An 18,063-nucleotide genomic window follows, 5' to 3' on the forward strand; every position below is an offset into this window, starting at 1 on the left:
CTTGACAAGGAGTTTCTCTCTTTCTTAAAGCCTTATGCACTAGTAAATTACAGCGTATTTACCTGAGTTGCAGGACTGCTTTAGACATTATGGTGTGAATGAATCCTCTAGTTTGACCTCTCTCTCGAAGGCTACTGAGGAGATAGTCATTTTCGCCATTCCATGAAGAATGCAGCCAATTAGGGGACTAAAATGTTGTTGCTTATTCTTTGGCATCCCGCAGGTTGTATACTCGGCAGTTTTTCCAGAATCATCGATTGAAATTAAGAGTCGGCCTTTACTAACAACGACCGGTAAATGACAAATTACTTAAAGTCACTCGCTGGATTTCACTTGAGGGATTTTACTCTAGATTATTGCGTAACTAGTTAATTGTGCTAACTCTTTCTGGAGTCAGTGTTTTCTCAGTCACTAAATAAAATCCACCGTCTGGTTGTTGCATGTAACAAAATTTAAGTTTCGTTACCTTAACCGTTACTTTCTGGAGACTTTTTCATTAGCCAGTATTTATAATTTTTATTTATTTATATTGAAAGGAATTTTAATATGTCTATAAAAAATATTTTTATTCCAGTCGCTCATTACTTGGAGTTTTAAAAGCGCTAAGAACGTGTGTTCAAAAATTCGAAGCTTGTTAAAAAGACAAAAAACAAATCAATGTAATCATTGAAGAATATGCTGCGAAAGTTACAATAATATATGAGAGTGATGAAAAGCTGTTGGAGGTAAAACACACGTCTGGAAGGTTCTTTGTAGGTTAACAACTGTTTCTTTGATTGATTTTTATCATTTCGTGATAAGCTGCAAGAAATGTTGACCCTTATAAAGCACTTTACACCACTTCAGGAATTCACGCAATCGCATCTGTTCCTGCGGTTATCTTTCTTCAGACACTTTTGTTAATTGCTCAAATCAGCAAAAGTGTTTTCAAGAAAACGTAACCGGCATAAAGTTAAAGAGTTTAAATTACTTAATGTTTCAAAATGTTTTGGCACTCTTGCGTGCCAGTTACACGCCGACAGCATGTCATTTATCTCTTGGACCCTCTTGGTACCCGTGCACGCGACGGTCTGAATTAAAATTCCATTAAGGTAGCCATCAAGAGAGCGATGAAAGAATGAGGTGAGTTGTTACAAAACACAAAATTATTAAGCACCAGGGCGGGAAAGGTTAAGAATGAATGAATTCCAGCAGAACTCTTGTCGTCGACATTCTCTGCAATGTTCTTAGCAGAGGCTTTCGCTGCACGTTGAAAGAGCGGAATGTAAGGCTATCTACTGCTGTGGTTTAAGAACACTGAACCCTCACCTGACAGAGGAATAATACTTTTTCACATGAGAAAAGAAATGAGCGGTGAGCGATAACATAAAAACAGTCCCCAACTTGTGAGTTCAAAGAAAATAGGGAGTTACAGTATTTAGGCTAAAGCGCAGTTTCGGAAAACTTTAACCATGTTTAGTTGGAAGGGTGGACCCAAGAGGCTTTTACAGCAGATCGGATTAAACCATAAAATACCTTATGTAAACCACCTTTAATCAGTCTTTATCACCTAATGGACAACTTTCTTACCGGATTTTAAAATTGGGTGGATTCAGTCTAATCAGGCAGTTTCAGATGATATAACTCTTCAACTATTTTCTTGCGATAAAGCATCGGAAAAATTATTTAAAGTCAAAATTGAGAAAAAAGTTCCTTTGGGATTGAAACAGTCCACCTCACTCCCCCCCTCCCCCCTCCCCCTCCCCCTTCCCCCAACCTTAAATCCTAGCACTTTGTCCTCACAAAAAATAAATGAAAAAAAGTGGCCCAGTCAATCCAAGCATGCTCATCCCTTGAGCATTTTTCTGGCATTTGCCTTTTTGTTGTCTTAGAAAATGCCCTATTGTGGGATCGAAGCCCAGGGACAAAGCAAAAAATATACTTTGCTCCAACGGGCAAGCGTTAATTTGGGTACCACATGACCACGTTTTCCCTCTATTTATTTTTTTGTTGTTTACGGGTTGTTTACTGTTTATTATATCCATATTTATGTGTTTTTGTTCGCGACCTTTCTTACAGGGAGGTTCACTTCCAGGCAGAATATGAAATAGCAGGATGAAATAATTTCTTTTTTATCTATTAGTAGCATTATTATTATTTTTGTTGTTGTTATTATTATTATCCTTTATTATTTATTCAAAATATTTTTCCAACTCCTATTGGCTAAATTCCTTGGCTAATTATTTATAACCAGATAGCGTTGACCAAATTTGGAAGACGTTTGCGCGATCTGATAAAATGACGTCAATACTTCAACGCCTGAAAAGGGGACGGGAACCGACAATCCCTGGGGACGAGGTTGCGTTGTTTTGATGACTTGGAGCTGTAGAAAATGGCGGAAAATTTCTCACGTTTTGCGAAGAAAAAATAGCTGAACGTACCTAAAAACATGCAAGAACGGCAAAAATACAACTGGGTGGATCAGTGGCATATCTGCTCTTGAGACCAAACATCCTAAATTTGCCGAGAAGCAGGTATGGAGACGGGAACTTAACATCGATCGAGTTAAGAATGTTCCAGCTTGTTTTTAACGCTATGAATTCAAGTTTCAGAGTTATGTAGGAAAACAACAACGAACAAAAACGTTACCTGGCGCAAAACCGTGTAAAATGGCCATGAATTGAGCCCAGCAGGTTAAACAGAAAAAGCATCACCTGAACCCAAATTCACGTACTGAGTAAAATGATTTCATTCTGCATTTATGCCTATATTTTTACGTTTTGGCCAGTACGTTGAATTTCTCAAACAAAGTCTTTTCATTGTTCGCAATATGCAAAACAGAATCTGATTTATACAAAGCCAGACTGGCTCCAACTGGCCTCGTTGCCTTTCCTTTACATGATGTTGCGGTCTCTCCAGAATCTTCTGCAGTGACCGCAGCCTGCTTCTTTTCCCTAGCTAGTGTTTTAAATTTTACAAATATTTCTAAAAGAAGCTTGGTTTTTAAATATGTGCCTCTTAAAAGTGGTTGGAAATATGAAATTTCCAAAACCCGGAAAGGCTCTTTGATAACTATAAATGCCCCACCTTAGGAACGTCCAACTTGCCGATCAGACCAGCGGGAATGAGCATGCTTAGTCCGCGGAATTGACTGATATAATATAATAAAACTGGAAAGAGACACCACTCATTCCTTTACTGGAAAAGGGACTGAAGATAAAAGTGCAAATTTCTCGCAACACTGCCACAAGGTTGGGTAGAAACAGTCAAGGATGTCAACTGCTTGGAGCTTGTTAGGGAAATTAAAAACGGTTAGAATTTGATATATATTCAAATAAGTCCTATGGCGCTTAATTATCGAAGTAAAAATCCTCAAATACTGACCTTTATTTCAAATTATACTGCAATGATCGTCAGTTAGGAGCATGCGGTTGTGGTCCGTTCCGTGTTTCCGATGCTAAATAATCTTTAACGCGAAAATTCTATACCCACGCAAATGGGGGCCATAAGTCTCGTTTGAACCACAGCCAAATTGTCACAACTTCACTTAAACGTGCCGTAGAACTGGATAATCTGTCTGAAGCCTGACGCAAAACTACCGAAGTCAGTTTTCACCGTCTTACCTAATAAGATATAGTAAAATGGGTATTTTCGAGTTGCCGAAATTCTCTCGAACTTTTTTACTTACGTTTTATTTCAATGCATGTTTTAGGATGGGATGTCTCTTAACGGCACGTTTTAGACTAATCTTTACTCCTTTCCTGTTTTTTTCTTTGCGTTCAAAATTCCGACGGAGACTATTCGTCCTTTCTTTTCCACCTTATTTAGGTTTTATTCATGACGGATCAGTGATAATATACTTGCTTCTCATTTCAATTGACTCATACCTGGCTTGCTTTGAAATGTTACCGGTAAGGCCATTCCCATTTAATGATCATGCAGTTCAATTGTTTTCGCGGTCCTTTTCATTCAGTGTTTGTGGTTTAAGCAGTTTATCAAAGGATAACCCCGGAGAGTTAGAGTAAAGGAAATTAAGGGTGAGATTGAATAAACACAGGTTAGTAGCCTTTCTCCTACACTCTCCTCACCAAATGTAAGCAGATTTATGTGATCAAACGACTTTTCAAGGCTGGAGCCAGGTTATGAGACGACTAGACAATTGCCCTGTCCATGGTTTGGTCAAATCCTTTCCCGGATTAGAAAAAACAGGTTACTCACCACGAACAATATTATACTGATGAAATCTTGCATAAATTTATTTATTATATATAAGTAGTAGAGAATGCGGTAGGGTACAACCAAGAGAGATCTTAGTTGTGATGTCAAACCCGATATCCCTAACATAGGACTATTTCCACGTTTGGCATTTCCTCTGATAAATAAAACAAAGAAGCATTTTATGCCATTGTTAAAACTGTTTGCGGAAACAAGTTTTATACCTGCAAGAGAACTTGGTCGTGCGGCATTTCGGCTCAGAAAGGGCAAAATCAATAATGAAGTGCTACCTCTCCTCACACATTTCGCGGGAGTCACACTTTTCAAGTGAACAGTGCGAAAACATATTGTGAACAGTCAGAAAACGTCAGTAGTCTCATGCATTTAGGACTCTAAAAGACAGAATCGAAGGACAACAGTGCTCTCTCTATATGTAGTCAACGTACAAACTGATTGACTAGTTTTATGTCAAATGCTTTTGATTCCTGGAGCAATTATCCATGCACTTCGAGTAGGACATGGCGACAAGAGTTAACTAGATTAAAGTGAAATTTGCTATCCACAGCGTGCTTAGGAGATATCGTACGTGAGAAACGTCGTCTCACACGCAGCTTCATAATTATAAGCCACCCCTTTTTATAAATGCTTCCGCCCTCCTACGACTTGGTGGCCAAGAATAAACAACACAATGGCGCCTTAGTGGTCACCACCAGTAGATGGTCGAATGATTTCTATCCCATGAATAAATCGCTAATCCCTAATCTGTTAGTAAGACGTTTATACCCACAACGTAATTTAAATCATATTGAAAGATAGCTCTTTAGTATTTTATTCATTCTAAAAAAACAAACAAACAAACGAAAAACAAAAAATTTTGAAAATTAGTGGCTTGTCTAGATGGAACTCAACGAGTTCTCCACGCTGGAAAATGTATTAAGAGACTTGTACTGGGTCTAGAACTTAGTTATTTCACATTGATCCAAGTGTCGGCCAATCAAAGGTAATCCAAGGCAGTCTTGGATTCTGGGATTCCACGCTGCGGATTTCGGATTCCACTGTAGTCTGGATTTTTGGTGGGAGGCGCCGCCAAGCGTTTCTGTCAGCAGCCGTAGCAATCCAAAGCTCCTCCTCGGCGCTTCCGGCTTTGTGGCAAGTACTGTACTCCAAATTTTATGATCTTTGGTTGGCGGTGGTTAATCTTGTACCTAGTTCTCTTATTGACCAATCCGAAGGCAAGATCTGGTCAATGTGAGAAAAAAATTTTTATTTAAATACCTAGATTGTGTTGCATTTGGAAAGGCGCTGAGAGGCCGGTTGTTTCCAACTGGTCTGACTTGGCCAAACTGGCCCTTGCAGAGCTGCCTGATCCTGTAGGGCAACAAAATTGTCCATTATTGTCCAGAGTCCCCTCATACTCACCTGCTCAAGGCTATGGACAAGTCAACGAAAGTGTTATGGTGTACTAGGCATGTGTAACAGAATTTTCGTAGCGCAGTTTCTAGGTCAAAGCCAAAAATTAAAGTCGGATCGCTTGTAATCGGGCGGAGAAGAGGGCAAACAAAGAGAATCCAATATAGCCACAAGTCGTAAGTCGGTTTTATTTGTTATCGATTTATCCCATCGCCATTGATTTCCCTAAGACACCCTCAATACTCGAATGGTGTTCTAGATATCAGTCGTAGACAGTAACTTAACCATTTATTGATCATCACATCACTGGTCGCGTTAGATCATCCAAAAGAGTAGGGGAACTTTTAGGAGTTCTCCCAAAGATTTCTCGCTGACTTTTACTAGCCTCACTAGCTTTTCACGCTGGGGACTCACTAAGAGGACAGTGAGTGAATTAGAAATTGGGTCTATTCTTAGTACACTGAACCGACAGTCCACGCTTTTACAAGAAGCTGACCTTTTGATCAATTAGGCTGTCCTAAAATGGCAAATCAGTAATGGTTTATACATCAACTAAACAGAGGAAACGCACTTTAGTTTAGTTCACTGGAGTTATATTTCGAATCACTGATCAAATCTGCACACTCAGCCGATAAATTTGGTTTAGCCACCCTCTATGGCTTTTACATATAAAATGAAATGTCGAGAGGTTAATGCGTGCAGAAGAAGAGTCGGTTGACACTCTCCATCGATATATCGGCCGATTATCGATCGGACGAGTAACGATCGACTCTCATCCGATTATTAATCAGTTAAAGATCATGCTATTTCTTTTAGTCAGATGTATCAATACATTTGTAATTGTGTTAGGTGCAACACAAATATTACAAAACACCTCATTTTTATCCATTCTGTGAAAAAACATCACACTCATGTACTTTAATAAAGGTAGTTAATGGACGGTAACCTGCTGTTTTTTTCAGATGCGTGAAGAAACAAAACAAAAACATTTAACTAGACATTTTTTTTCAAAACTAAAGACTTTCATTTTAACATAAGAGTTTTCAATTGTCAGATTTGGCTTTCTCTTTATTAAAACAACGTCAAATAAGTTTTAAATAAGAAAACATGCCTCAAGAGAGATTTACTGTCTCTTGGTAACGACATTCTTTCTAAGTACCTTTGAGATTTCCCTTGGATCTGATTTGTACATTCTACGCAGCACAGCAGAACAGAAAGGGTCATTAAGAAAGAGAGAACTCTTTATAGAGAGCTAAAATAAGGAAATTCAGCTTTTTTCTGAGGTAAGAACTGACCGTCGACAAATCTGTTGTACGATGTTTATTGAATCCTCACTGGATTACTTTATTGCGCCCTCCCATGCAACCTTAGCTGTTTCTTAAGCAGTGTTAACAGAAGAAGATGCTCTTGAAACAACAAAAATTAAGAATAGAAATAAATCTTTCCCTCTGGAAAGACAGTAGTAAAATCAAATACGATTTTACACTAATCTTAGACGTCAGAACTCATGGAAAAAGCATTGAGTCGTTTTGGATTCTTCTAATCTTAAGACACTTTCTTAAACAACGACTCTTGTTTTTTTACAATTGCTTTCGATATAGAAGTATCTACCGTTTATGTCAAATTTATACCATTTTTAGCTTTCACTTTTTGTTAATTTGAAGCTTAAAAAGGCTATTGGCCTTTGAGCCATACTGATATACAAGTATTCCAAAATTTAGCAATTCATTTTAGCCAGGAACCATTTGTCATGTCTCTCACTTATTTCGAGTGGAAAAATAACGGGAGTCGAAGTTTTAATTCAGCTTTCAGATGAAAATTTCTCAGTGCTACAGTCGCATTCATTCCACGAAACTGATATTGAAGCGGACTGCGAAACTTCTGATTAAGTGAAGATCCTAAAGGCTATGTTGTTGCATTTAAAGAAGGTTTCGAAGAAAGATTTAAAAAGCAGAAAGCAAAAAAAAAAGGGGATATAAACAATAACAACAACAGTAAGAAAGCAGGAAAACAGACGATAAAGGCTCCCAAAGGGTACAAGATTGGGCGTAAAACCGTCTGATAACAATACGATTCGGTCTGAGAAACTTCACAAGTTAAGTAAAAGCGAGACTACATTTGACTGAATCCTGACCCCTAAATCCAAAATAGCCTGTGATTCCTGAATTTTTACTTCAGTGAAGCTTATACGTGAACGGTGCTTACAACGAGATGACTAGTAAGATTTTAGGTTCAAAAGTCGGTATATCTCTTTTGAAAAGGAGTCTTCAAGGACAAATCAAATGACTGCTCACTGGAAATTATTTTCGGCAAATTTAAGGACTTGTTTCTTTAGGCGGCATTATTAAGTATCCCTGGAAATGTAAAGGGCCTTTTTTTACGTCAGTAGCTCGAAATAGTTATCGTCTTTCAAACAAACCTGAGGCCGAAGGTGCCCTCATTTCAAACCTACCGTCTCTCTCCATTAGAGCTCTGTTTTAAAGAGTATTTATACAGCTACTGAGAAGCTATATGGAAAGAAAAGCGGTCGCGAAAAGGATTTGAGGAGATATCTGGAATTAAATCGAACTCGGGACCTGTCGCACAGAGCTATATAGGGTTGCTCACTAACCAACTGTGTCAATCCTTGCTTCTTCAGTTGGCATCAAATCACTCAGTAACCAGTCTTAATCCATCGGAGGGAGAAAGTGCCAAGTTCGTTCTCGGTTAGCCTCGATGAATAACATGAATTCAAAGACAGATTGCAAGCAAAAGATCGAGACTTTGACGGTAAATAGCCGAACTGAAACGTATGTCCGACACACATAGCTGACTAGAGCAGATTTGTTTGCAAAGTGAGACACAATACGAATGTTTTTTTCCTTTTTTACCTTCTCATTTTTAATTTAATGATCGAAATCGCTTCCATTTTCTCTCTAAAATACTTTTGTCGTCGCAATTTATCGCCAGAAGCTCTTCTTAAATCACTAAAACGGTCAAGAAGAAGTTCGTCGCGGTCGGTTGCTTGACAACCGTCTCCACCCAACCTAAGATGGATGCTGATAATTATATTTAGCCGATTTTGTGAAAACGAACCTAGTAGCCAAATTTGCAGTCATTTGAGTGAAAAATGGCCAAATGGAAGAAAGGAGAAGAAAAGAAAAAAAACAATGGTTACAATCTTGGTTTTTATAATGGCTACTTTGACGGAAGAGGTCTGTTTGGTGGTAACATTTTCAAATATAAGGCGTTCTTGTCGCTTGAGGCCTTAAAATAGATGTATAAATCTAGCCCCCGGGCTTGATATACATATCTAGTTTAAGACCTCAAACCTAGGTGACAAAAACGCAGGTAAAAACCTCTAATTTCAGAGGTTCAGTCAAAGCGTAATTAAAACAGACTGGTTCCTTCTTGCCGGATCTCTAATGTAGAGATGCTGGAGTACTTGAAGTGGAAATTCAAGCAAAACTGAATGCATTGCTGAGCACCATTTAAAGACGAAACATCAAATTGACTGGGACTCTGCGACATGTATAACGTATTCTACAGACGACTATCAACGTCTTACTTTAGAAAGCTGGTTTACTAACTTAGAACAAACGCCACTGAATCGTAGCCAACAGTTACCGGCGCCATACAAACGACTTATTGACGAGATCAAGCAAAACTAACTACGAGAGAACAACTGGATAACTGACAATTTGACTAACAATAGACGACTGTTTAACTGTGACAATAGACGGATCGAAACGCACCAATCACTGATTACGAGTCTTTATAGCCAATAACATCACGGCTTAACTGACAGACGACCAATAACATCGCGACATAATTGACCAATCAGATCAATAACCAGAGTATAATACCATCAACTGACGTGATAAAACTCACTTTGACTCTGAAGATGACTACCGCACAGGTTGTCGAAACGTCAGTCACTGTCAACAACAACAGTCCTATTCAGGACTACGTTCACCCGGACGATCAAACTCAACCTTTTGAAATGACTCCTGGGTTCAAACCTTTCACACTGAATGCATAGTTAGTTTGGCCCCAAATAAATAAGCTCAGCGCCAGCCTTGCATTCAGTTTTGCTTTAACAACAACGCAAGGTCATGAGGGTATCTGTAAATCCTTTGAAATTTGGTCACAATTTCGTTTTTTCACTGCCAGAGAATGAAATAAAATGTCAAAAACGCTTATCTTTGCGATTTACCCATATTGCCTTGCGGTCTGATCGGGAACGCTTTTCGAGATCTACAAGGTGAATTGAAATAGCTGTAAAGCCAAACCAAGATCCCACTACGCTAAATGATCCACGCTCGATCCACAAGCGAGTAAAATTTCCACTGGCAAATTTATAAACCTTACTTCGCAACTCAACAATTTGAAAAATGAATAAGGGAGGTGGTCAATGATCAGTGGTAGCAATTGAACTATGCAATAATAGATTTTCACGGAACGAAAGTTGGTTGTTGTTTTGACATTCCATATCAAACCTTTCATTCGGCCAATCAACTACAATTTTTTTTCCAGGACCAGTTTCAGATGAAGGCCTGGGTCCTGTTACTAGTGTTAATACCGCTGATCACCTTCAGCAATGGACGCACCAGATTCCGCATGGTTGAATATGACGAAGACCAAGGCCACTCCAGGGCTTATGCAATCTGCATGAGGCAGTGTAAACGTGAATGCTTAAACAACGAAGGAGAATGCAAACATCACCCTCAGAAACGGGAGCTCATTTGCCGGCAGGGTCCAAAAGATGGTGACTGGAACGGCTTCAAGACCTTCTTGGATAAAAGGGGTGTCACGAAATGCGAAGATTTTCTTGAATTGAAACCTGCATTGAAAGAGGACGAGACCAAAAGCAAACACTTTTCATTTCAGCCGTCTGAGATCTGGCAGTTATTTGAATGAGTAATTGAACAATCGATTGGGTGTAAAAGGTCTATGGAAAGAACGGGAAACATGTCACTGTAAGCTTGTTGTTGTATTAGAAGATGTTCTGTAGCTGTAGATGTGCATCCTCCTGATCTTTTGTTAAAATGGTATTTAGTAATGATATTTAATATTGAAAGCAACGCAAAATTACTGCAAAATTTATCAGGGAATAAATTTACTGTACTTTACTTAGCTGAGAACCTTTCTCTTAGATTGGTTTATCTGAATCTCGAATTAGAATTAGAATTGTAATCTGTACCAGAATGCTTCGCCGGAAACATCCCCGACTTTTTTAGCGCCCGCTAATATCTTGTGTCATTGTTTTGCAACCATTAGAGAAAGTTCGTTAAAAGCAACAAAAGTCTCCTGAGGAAACAGCCATAGCCACGGTTAACATGGTTATTTAAGTTGGATGTTGTAGAAGGAAAGTTACCAAAGCAGACCGACTCTCTTTATATTTGTGTAACTCTTTTCAAAGTATTTTCATTTTCGGCCTCAAATGTAGCTATGTTGACACTCTTCTACTATCTCGAGAAATAATTAGTATAAGCACTAGGTCATTATCGACAATATCATGTGGGGTTGGATATCGGGATCTCGCCGGAAATGGTATATGGTATACTTAGCAATTATTCAGTAAGAGATGAGTATGATGTGATCGAAGAATTATGTAGATCGAAGAGGATGTTAGTGGAGGTGAATAACAGCCTCTTATATCAGCATGATTATTTTAAAATTAAATATCATACGAAAGACTGTCCTAGGTGCCAACCTCGTTCTCAGGTTCTCTCTAGAGGTTGCCCTGGGTGCCAGAGGTTTTCTTTCTTTGCTCGGGTTATTCCATCCCAGGGTTTCGAGAACGCCGAAAGCCGAATTCAGTAGTTTTGTTTATTCAGGGTATGTTTAAGTCCTTAATAACCCCAACTCCTCGTGAGTATTTGCCTCTTTTTCTCGGCACAGTTTCAGGATAAAAACAAAAGTGTTTTTCCTTGCAGATATTCCTCAAAAAGTAGAAGAAATCCTTTGTGACAAGATGTTTTACAGATTTTTGCATCTCGTGCGTTCGGTTTTAGTCAGAAATTCGTCTTCGGATAACAGTGAACTCTTTCGCCATTTTTTTAGGTCACTCATACATAAATAGCAAGGCTGCCGCTCCACCGCCTGGAGACTAGGTTGGATTCGAGAAGGCAATATACCATGATAGTGTCGATGGTATATTGCTAGTATTTTTGGTCCACGCTAGCTGGTTATGAAGAATTAGCAAGTAAGGGGATTTAAACCAATCAGAAACAGCAAAATATTTTAAGAGAAAATTATACACTATCACCAACTTAGTATAAAAGTCAACCATTTTGGGTTACACCATTTTCGTTTTCTAAAAGAAAAGGCACGCTTGAATTCATAATAAGTCTTTTAATGTACTGTGATTCGGTCAATACAGGAACATAAAACTCCTTGGTGTCCATCAGAACCATTCAGAATAACCCTATGAATAAAACAAAGATAAAGAGGTTAAAATAAAAACCAACTGGCCTCAAAAAAATGAAGCTTGGGTACTCACACGCTTGCTTTAATTGGTATCGATCGTAGTTATCCTCGACCTCATAGCCATGATGAAAACCATGAGGACCATGAGCTAACAAGAACAGATAACGAGTCACGATTATAATGTGAATTTATGATTAGAAAATGGTCAATTGATTATGAGGAATACAGTGGCGGGTCCAGGGGAGGGGCCCGGGGAACCCGGGCTCCCCCTTTTTTTTTAGACCGAAATGAGGCCCCCCCCCCCCCCCCCCCTCTTATCTGAAGGTCTGGATCCGCCACTGGAATAATTACAGCCTTACACGAAACAGAGACAGCTGACTTAAATAGTGTGGAAATGATTTGGATTCAAAAGATTATCATCAGTGCAATGTTTGCAGTTTTTTAAAATTGTCTATTTGAAAAAAAAATTCAAACTAAGCCGTTACTCATTAGCGGAGCTCTCGCGCGCGCAGCGGAGCACCATGGGTAAGAAAATGTGGTAAACTGCCCATCCGAGAAAATTTGGTGATCATGTGATCGTACACCGACCGTCCGTCCGCACCACAGGCATACTAATGTAAAACAACTCAATCAACAGGTATGGCAACCCAAATGCAACTCAAGGTCATTTTGACGGGAAGTCGCATAACTACTCGCGTCTTGTGAAGCAGAGACAACTAAGGAGTCGATGAATAGAGTGTTTTCACTCACGTGGCCAGCATCTATGCAAATTTATTGGGACCAAAAGAAAGCGTTTGCATAAGAAATGAGTACAACTCCCAGAGGATTCGTTTGGGACACCAACATCGCCGCTGTTTCATTGTTTTGGGACACCAATATGGCCGCCGTGACGTCATGTGAAAACACTCTATACGAAAACGGAAAGCGGAAATTGTCTCTGTATCCGTGTTTTCTAAAGTCTTAAGCTTAGATTAATTGTCATGTCCACAAATTTGGAATGTAGGGCAAGAGAAAGACCGAGAAAAAGAGAAAGTAGGCGGAAGGCCAGCGAAGCTCAACGACATAAAGGGCGACAGAGATCTGGAGCGAGAGGTAAAAGACAAAGGAGACATTTTTTTGTTGAAAGAACAACATGAAAATTTTGTAGCGGCGGTAACAAAATGAGACAAAATTCTTAAGAATAACTACAAATTATACGGGAACCACAACTGTAGCTTATAAGATCTACATGTACAAGGTTAATGCACCGTATGCTGGACTTAAAAGATTGTAAGCTAGGTTTGTCTTTGACTTTGCGGCTGTCCAATCTAAACCGTATAAATTATATATATGGTCCATAGAACCTCAAAGAATGTTTCCCGTAATGTAAAGTATTAAATCTGAGTACTTGTGATGAAAATTCTTATTTCTTAAGTGATTCTTGGATGACTAACATGATGACTGCAATAGAAAAGAACAATTATGTATCCGAAGTAGTAAAAGTGGAAGAAAGATAGCTATAAAGGCTCCTATCAAATTACTGATTTTTGCTGTAAGTACAAATAAAAAAAAGAAAAAAAAATATGTTAAGTCGTATAACCATCAAATGACACCGGCCTCATAGATCCAGACGCAGCAGTCACGTACTGATCTTCGTTCCCGACGTGGCTGGTCATGAATGTCCTACTATAAACTACTTCAAAGTCACCTTCTTCATCACTTTCTGTATCAGAATCTGTCTCGTACAGAAACCAGATCACTGATCTGGTTCCTGTATGTCATGTATCTGTGTTGTTGGCCTAAGTTTCAATTCATTTTTAGCCCTTGCAATCCATTGCAGCAGACGACGGGAAACAATATCAATAACAAGCTATGAAGTGCTATGGACCATTATTTTTGGAATTCAATTGATGCAAAAAAAGTTTTAGCTTTCTAAAAAGAAAGCAAATAGCATGACATAGTCCCGTGACGCTGGTGGTAAAGATCCCGCTTTATCTTGAGTTGAATTGCTTCTTATAGTTCGAAAGGTCGAAAGTTATCTATCCAAGTCCCTCACTGTCTGCACCGATGGGGGAGACATAGTTGAGAGTGCTGACAAAGGCATGAAACTATTAGTCACGGGACAATTCGTCTTTTCGTGATTGTAGCCCACTTCGAATTTGTAGTTCCTTCACCATGACTCCAAAGCCTTGGGCTTAGTTCAAAGCACTAAATGTTTTTGTGTTGAAGTAAAAAACCGCTTGTAAGTTTTCCACCTGCGTCGTCAGAAGATTTTCGTACCTCGCTACAGACTTTGTCGACATCCTCTTTCTCGTCCATCAATGTTACCTTTTTCGTAGACGTACCTTTTTCGCGTATTTCAAAATCGTCAAAAGATATCCAAGGGTTTAAACACGAGCTTAGTAGTCTCAATAGTTAGAACTGCAACATCAGTTACAAAAATGATTTCTCGTAAGTACAAATTAAATGCCATGTACTTTGAAAGAAAGATGCTGATTTCTAGCTTAGCCATCAGAAATCAATTTATTTTTGACCAGATCAAGTGTTAAGAGTCACAGCTTTTGCTCTGGGTAGTAATGTTTTACTTGACGATCTTTTGGGTCCATGAAAACAGTTCTTCCTTTTTCCGAACACAGAAATAATGTTAATAATAGAAGACGAAACATTCGTTAAGATTTGAGCTGTCTACAAACAGTTCTATGATTGACGCTTAATTTCTGTTTGCCGGATACTACCCTGGTGCCCTTTGCATATAGCAATATCAGTTAATGTGCCACTGGGTCATCAGCGAGACAGAAAAAAGTCAGAAAGTAGCATTTGTGTTTTGATAATTTTGTAGATTTTGTTTGATCACTTAAATAACTACTGATTTTTTGGCCAAATATCAGTTAATGGATGACCCCATTGGCACCCTCAGAAAAGTATGTGCCGCCCCAGATGGTATGCCGTTTTGGTCTAAAAACCGAAAACGGGTAAACATTTTGCCCATTTTGGTCTGGAATCGGATATGGTTTTCGAGGGAACTACGGGAGTGTATGAACGTATTTGTTGTTTCAGTTCCAGATATTTTAACAAAGTCTACGAGATCACAACTTAATGTACGTTCGTAGGACTTAGATCAACTTTCGCGGCTTAGAAGGAGTGGAAATGATCAGCAGTATAAAAGCTTTTTGGCTCAGTTACGCTGTAATCAGAATGATATGCTTGACTACAAGTCGAACGCTTGTTCTAGTAAAAGGTGATCATATGCAAATTTCCTTCAAGTTGGCGGCAAATCTTTGAAAAAATTCAAAGAATGAAATTTCTTAGGATAGAAATAATTACTTACGATTGCGTTGTCATTGAAGCATATCGAATTAGGACTAAAAGGTCCTATGGAAAGATTTCCTTCCATTAAGCTGCAATCGGTTGGTTGAGAATGTGCTTATTCAAGTCAAAAAACCGCATAGTTTTAAGTACGGAACCAAGCTTTCCGCGGTGTAGGCAAAATGACACTGATCTATTAGCCTGAATTTCATCCGATTGCTTCGAGTCGTTTTCTCCTCGCAGTTACTGAGGGAGTATTAACGACTCGAAGTAATCGGATGAAATTCAGGCTAACTGATCTATTTGGTACCAGACTGTAAGTGTGTCATGGTTAAGTAAATACTCTGCTTAGCTATGACTGGGAGATCGGAAAGAAAGAAAGTAAGTAATCTACGAATTTGAAGTGGATTTTAAGAAATCTGTTATTTGGCATTCTAATCTAAGTAATGAATAAACAGATGACATAATTTCTTAGAGACCAGGTCTGAAAACGGGTATGGATTTTAGAGGCCTGGTCTGAAAACGGTTAAGGAAAATGACATTGTTTGGTCTGAAATGCGGTCAGGATTTGGAGAACCAGGCGGCACACCCCCACCAAGAATTCCTAGGAGTACCCCCCCCGGGTCTAGTTCAAGGTCGTTGAACAACATTTTGCCTACACTGTAACAGAGAGAAAGGCGCGATGGCTCTGCGAAAACCTGAATCGAAGTGGCTTCTGGTGGGTGTATTTTCAATAGGTTTTCGATGATTCCATGCATCTAAATTTTTCCGTCAGTATCAGAGGATAATTATTTACTTAATATTTGCCTTATTTTAATCTTCTCTTACTTGTCTTTTTCTTCTGGTTTACAGGACCAGCACTTGCACTCAACAGACTCCCCATCTATATCCGCTGTACGCAGTTCACTAATAAATTTTTTTGATGGACAGTGAGGTGAGATTGCTTCGCATACTTGTTTTTTGACACAGCCTAAGGGAAAACAGAGGGGCACAATTATTGGTCAGGGAAACAATAGTGGCAGATTCCAGAGCTCACTATCGATATAATAAAATTTAGGTGTTAGCCGAGACTTAGAGGACACAAACAAAGAGAGATGTTTCTCATTCATTGTCTTTGTTAATATCCTCTAGAATTCACTATAGTCTGGTGTCCGGAGCATGTCATTAACAAAACGTGGAAGTTAACGATATTTTAAAATTTTCAATTCATCCACTGCTATATAGCTTTGATTAGAACTCGGTCATTGTTCTGAGAGTGTAGTAATTTAAAAGTAAATTGAAGGAACGACCATTCAAGACATACAGAGTTGAGGAAAAAAATATATTTGCCCTACTGTCGATTTATGATTCTATACTTACGTGGGTCCTGAGCTTCCTCTTCAGCGGCAAATAACGCTACACTCATTACCGCCAGTATGACCAGAGTAGGGAGAGACTTCATAGCACACATTTTCATTGTTCTCTTGTATCTGTAGCCAAAGAGATATGATATACTCTACAGAAGCTGATCAGAACACAACTCATTTAATCACAGGAATGCTTCGTTACTATACATGTTGCTGTGGATAATAGAAAGACTGGTCTTTCTATTTTCCATGAATTGAGTGTAGAACGGGAGCAACCATCCGGAATCTTTACCCCGACTAGGCCCTGAAGGCCTGGAAGTAACAACATCGTTTCAACATATGTTCAATAACTCATTTTTCTAACGTAATAATTGCCTCTATGACCCTAAAATTCGTATATCAGTAAACCCGAAGATTTCTGAAGACAGCCGAAAGTTGTCCTAAATTTTGAGAGTTCATTCATTTACATTACCCTGCCTATTCGACATAAAAACATCACTCGTATCTTCAAGGAATTACACTGGCTGTCCGTATTCTAAAGGATAAAATGTAGGATCCTAATTTGAAACAGAAAACGGGCGAGGGGGCAAGAGTATGCCCTCCAACCTGGCGGTCAATACAAATAATGTCACTTTTCGTTGAAAAATCAAAGTGCCATAAAATATCTCCGGTACATGCGTTTCCTCTCAAATTTCGGGTGTAAGATAATTTTTATGCGCTCCGTCAATTTTTGGCATCAGCAAGATTCCAACTCATTGTTTAAAGGAAGCATTGGTCATGTGACCTCTTAGTGCAAGTGGCCTATTTGGCCAGCCACACACAGGGTTGGATTTCTGAGAATGACAGTACAAGAATTATTAATTAAGCTTACTACCTTCTACCAACAAGTCGCTACTGTGTGCTTCAAAAGAGTCTACTTGTCTAAGTCTAAGTCTAAGGACTTTTCGTTTGTAAGGGGGGTTCTTTCTTTTGCGGCGTCTCTCAATCTGAGTAGGCCACCATTGGCCGGCTAGAGCCTCTTTTGACACTTTCGAAAGTACAGTTATGTATCTATGTTATTGTAATCAAGTCGCCAAGCAGTATTACTGTTTTAATACTAGTTTTTATAACTGGAGGTTAAAAGTCAGTCTGTTTTATCTGATTTGACAATAAATTTCAATTTCTCTTGAATGTTCTTCATGAATTAGAAGTATTGTAGTTCTCTTTTCATAAGAAATGAAAATCTAGCCGTCGTCATTTGCCTTTAGTACCCGGTAGTGAGTGATAGCTGGTGGGGTTGTTATGCTTTCTTGGAGACGGAACAGCGCGGTTCAGTTGGTCCCAATCTTCTCGCTTTTTTTCCTGAAAGCCCTTTTTCTAGTCATGAAAGATGAAGTTAAACAAAATTCATTTATTTCTGAGTGGTTTACGTCGCATT

General features: G+C 38.9%; 1 long non-coding RNA gene across 1 annotated transcript; it reads left to right on the forward strand.

Moving 5' to 3' along the window:
• Positions 1 to 5,468: 5,468 nt before the first annotated feature.
• LOC140948394 (uncharacterized) lies at positions 5,469 to 10,719 on the forward strand. Its single transcript, XR_012167037.1, has 2 exons — positions 5,469 to 6,887; positions 10,120 to 10,719. It is a non-coding gene; the product is annotated as an uncharacterized lncRNA (long non-coding RNA).
• Positions 10,720 to 18,063: the final 7,344 nt, after the last annotated feature.

This window comes from Porites lutea, chromosome 9, assembly GCF_958299795.1.
Source record: "Porites lutea chromosome 9, jaPorLute2.1, whole genome shotgun sequence".
Taxonomy (NCBI): domain Eukaryota; kingdom Metazoa; phylum Cnidaria; class Anthozoa; order Scleractinia; family Poritidae; genus Porites; species Porites lutea.